Source organism: Suricata suricatta, chromosome 13, assembly GCF_006229205.1.
Source record: "Suricata suricatta isolate VVHF042 chromosome 13, meerkat_22Aug2017_6uvM2_HiC, whole genome shotgun sequence".
Classification (NCBI taxonomy): Eukaryota; Metazoa; Chordata; class Mammalia; order Carnivora; family Herpestidae; genus Suricata; species Suricata suricatta.
In genome coordinates, this window is record NC_043712.1 from 1,317,995 (window position 1) to 1,322,465 (window position 4,471).

The window sequence follows — 4,471 nt, forward strand, 5'->3', positions numbered from 1 at the left end:
ATTTTCTTAAAAGCTTTTTTTTTCTTTTTTATTAAAAAAATCCAATTATAGCACCAATCTCTCAGCAGGGGTCAGTGTGGAATAAGAATAGCCTGAGTTAATGGACATGACACAGGCAAGATTAATGCCTAAAGGGCTTCAAAAGTTGTATGATGCAGATTTCATTAACATTTTAATTGTAATGTATCTTTTTAATCTCCCCTCTCTAATGGCTTTATATTCCAAAAAAGGGAAGAAAAAACTGCTGACGACAGCAAAAAGTATCAATATACAAAATTTAACAAAGGCGCTTAGCAGCGCAATGGAAACTAAATTAAATGAGCAAAACTATGTTAACATTGTGATTTTTTTAACGGCACAGAAGTCAGGAATGCGGCAAAGGCGGTTACTTCTCCCTTCCTGGCACAGAGACAGCGACGGGGCAAAAAAGGGAGACAGTGGGGCCGTGGGGCCCCCCGAGACCCAGGCCAACGCCGTTCTGCTACCCGGGGAGCGCCTGTCCTGACTCCGGTGGCGTCCAGGAGCCCGAGGGAGGGAAGGGGACGCACCATGCAGAGGACGACAGTCATCGGAGTGGAAGGCCCCTGGTGACGTGCGGATGGGGAGGGGACATCACCATAACGAGGAGGGCATTTTGTGGGGCCAAGGCTGGGTGGCGGATGCGCGGGCACCCTGCCTCCAACACCCACAGCGAGGCACCCCGGGCAGTTCTGGCCAGCGGGGCGGCCACAGATTACCGGCTCCAACGTTGTCTCAAAGACCACAAGCGTTTCAGAAACACCTGGTCCTGACTACAGAGGACTCAGGAGATTTTTATTTTCAATCAACAAACAGAGTACTAAGCCTGTTGCCTGCTGCTCTGATGGTTCACGCCCCCCTCCCCGATGGGCCTTCTCCCTGCAAGAGCCCCCACACCACGCCTTCCCCGGGGACCCGGCGCCTGTGCCTGGTGCGGGCCGGGACACAGCCCTGCAGTTGGGCTCACTGCTCAAACCCAGTGACTATATATGGGCAGTTTCAGGCCCCTGCGTCTCCACCCCCGACCTGCCAGCTTCCCAGGCACACAGGCAGGCATGAGGCGGGGCCCATCCATGGCCATGTGCCCTCCTGGATGCCAGGGCCTCGAGCCGAGGGGGAGGGGGAAGATTCCTTCAGAGACCCAGGGCCAGCCTCTCCTCCCCCTGGGACCAGAGAACAACGCCTCGCCTTGGAGAAAAGTATGCCTGTGCCCTCCCTGGAGACTGCGAAGCAGCCTCCCCTTAAAGGGCCATGTGCTCCTCACTGGCTTGGGCCCAGTCACGGGGCAGGGGCATCCCGGGAGGGCCTCCAGGCTGGGCCCAACCTGCACGGAGGCCCCAGGCCCAGCCTGCTCACCTTCAGCCTCCAAGCAAACAAGGAAGCTACCACTTAGCATTGGAACACACAGGCCAGGGTGGGGCTCAGAAAGGGTGAGTTCTGCATCCAAGGTCACATAGCTCCAGGGGCGGGATGTGACCTGGGAGAGACCCCAGAGCTCACGCTTCCAACCACTGGCCCTGCCTGAACCCAGACCAGGGAAGGGCCGGGGTCACAGTCAGAGCCCCCTCCACCCATCCCCGCCCCCCAGATACGCTCCCGCCGCCCTGGTCCTCAAGGGCACTGCCCCACTCTGAAGATGCTCACCACAGAGGTGGCCACCAGGGAGCCCCACCCCAAAGTTCCTGTCCCAAGCCTCAACGGTTCCCACTTCTCGCCCCCTCTGCGCCCAGTGCCCATGGACTGCCAGGCCCTCACCCACGGGGACCACTTCCAAACACCAGCACTTGAAAGGCCGGAAGCCCCGTGGAGGAGGAATCCTAGCTCCCAGCGAACAGTGGCTTTGGCGGCGCAGGAGGGAGCCCTGGGCAGCCTCGGGCCGGTCCACACGGAGCCCGCGGCCAGGCCTGGCGAGAGCAAGCATTTGCTAAAAGAGAAACAGAGAGCAGGACGAGGGTGCCTCCGGCCTCACGGGGCTGAACGCTGTGCCCAGCCTGCAGCCAGGTCCCCTGGGGCCCAGGTCCGAGTCGGGGGAGGATGTGACCTTTCGGGCACACCTGAGGTGGTGGCAGGTCACAGTGTGGGGCCCACACATCTCTGAATGGAGGTGGAGAGGCAGACAGACAACTGAGGTGGCCCCCTGCTCGTCACGGCACGTGTGGGGAGGGGAGCAGGGCGGACAGGACGGAAGCGCGGTTCCGGGGCGGGGGGGCCGGGGAGGCCTCCAGGAGGGCCCAGGACACAGAGCTGTGCAGTCCGGTCCGGGCAGAGGACAAAGCCAGCCCTGAGCAGGCCCTGCGGCCACTCCTCAGCCCCCAGGCAGACCGCACACCCAGCCAGACTTTACGAGCCCCTAAAGTGGGGCCTCCCAGAACTGGAGCTCAGGATCCAGCCAGGGACACTAGGGGTACCTGTTCCTGCCCTGGGACCCCCCCCCACACACACACAGTGGCACCACGCCACAGGGCTTTGCTCCCCTTCAAAAGACCCGGCCTGGAGACCAGTCCCAGTCCCTGAGCCCAGGGCGGGCCTGAGGCACGGCAGCCTCGAGAGCGAGCTGGGGAGTGAACATGGCCCTGAACTAACTGACCGTCAGCTCACCGTGCCCCGCACACCTAGTCGTGGTCAGACTTCCCACCTTGCCCATGACCCTGGGGTCTGCAGAAAGCCCTGCGTCCTGGGGGTAAACGCGGAGCGTTCGGGGGTGCAGGGCCGTGATCCAGGGGGCACATCCCCAACTCTGCACTCGGGGGAGCACAGACCTCAGAGGCAGAGGTGTGGGGTGCGTGGGGCCCTGCGGACACTCCTGGTCCACGAGGGGCACAGGGCCTACCTTAACCCATGAGGCAAGGCAGGCATGCGGGACCTGGAGCCAAAGGTGCGCGAAGAGCCCAGCTCAGGCTTGCCATCACCCCTCCCGAGAATGACGCATGCACGTGTTTGAGCTGGAAACCAGAGAAAGGTTTGAAGGATTTTGCCAAATGTCACACAGGAGTCCAACCTCTCAGAGCCGGCCTCTCTGGGAGCCCCGGCGAACCCTCCGGCGTGTCTGTGACAAAGGTCCTGAAGACACCCCCATGCGGCCAAGGGCAGCCGGGGGCTCCGGCAGAGACACCTGCCGCCCCCCTGTCCTCAGGAGAAGGCTCTAAATGGCTGCAGAAGAGAACGGGCAAACCGAGATCAGAGTCAGCCCTGCCTCTGCCCGGGCTGTGACCACTGACAGCAGGTCTCTGGCCACTGAGAGGTGACAAGTGGTATCTTCTACCTGTAGGCTCCTTCGAGCAGGCTTCGCCGAAAGAACGCGGGCCCCACACCTTGGATCTCACCTATTTCCTCCACTCAGGCTCCAGCCAAGCTGCCACCCAACAGTGGAATGACCCTATCGAAATGCCATCGGGCCTCTTGGGAGGGACAGGCACCACAGGGGGCCACAGGGAGCAGAGACCAGGTGATTCGCTGGAAGGTGAGGGCCGTGCCCGCTGCCTGGCCCCTGACCACACTTCTTCCTGCCAAGCTCTTTGCTCACCTGTGAAATGGAGCCCTTGCCAGGCTTGAATGCGGAGAGCCACCTACTGCCATCATCTGGGCAGACTGGAGAGAGGGAGGGGACTGGGGTCAGGGGCGCAAGAGGGTGGAGCGGGGGAGGGAGGCAGGGCGGACAGGGAAGCCCAGGTGGAGACCCAGCCAGGCCAGGAAGGGGGAGGGGGCTGACTGCTGCTGGGAGAGGGGCGGGCACCTGGAGTGCTTGCAGGCTGTCCAGTAAGAGCAGCCTTACCCCGAGGGGAGGGGGGCGCACAGAGGGCAGGAAGGACAGCTGCCACCAGCACCCCACCCCCACCACACAGGATGGGCTGGACTAGGACACACAGCCAGGGGACACACACCAGGTGCCCAGGGAGCCCCAAGATCTACCACTAGAAAGAAGGCGCCCAACTGCCCATGCGCCCAAAACATCCAGATCTGGAGGCCCCCAGGAGGAGGAAGTGGAGGGGGGGCAGTGGGAATGGTCTTTAAGGCCAGCTCCAGGGGACCTGCCACCGGCAAATCCACAGGTTTAATTAAAGGGCATCAGGACAGAGTTGGCAATCACCAGACCCAAGACCAAACTTCTGAGAAGCCAGGAAGAGGGGACGCGGAGGTGACCTCCGACCTCATGACCCCCTCCCCCCCACACACCAACCAGGCCGACTTCAGAAGAGTCTGGGTCGCCAGCCTGGGCCATGGGCGTGGGCAGCGGGCTCAGAGGTCACCTCTGAGCTTCCCGGATAAGGGGCTCCGGCGACAAGACCTCCGCTCCACAGGGTCGGCGCCGCGGATGGCAGGTGCGAGCCCCCTCCCAGAGCAGCCGGTGACCAGGTTCTCCCCAGGCCGGGGTCCGCACGCGGCAGGAACGGAGGGGGGGCGGCGGGGGCTGCAGGGGCGACCGGGGGAGGGGGCCCGCCGGGACACAGCGGGA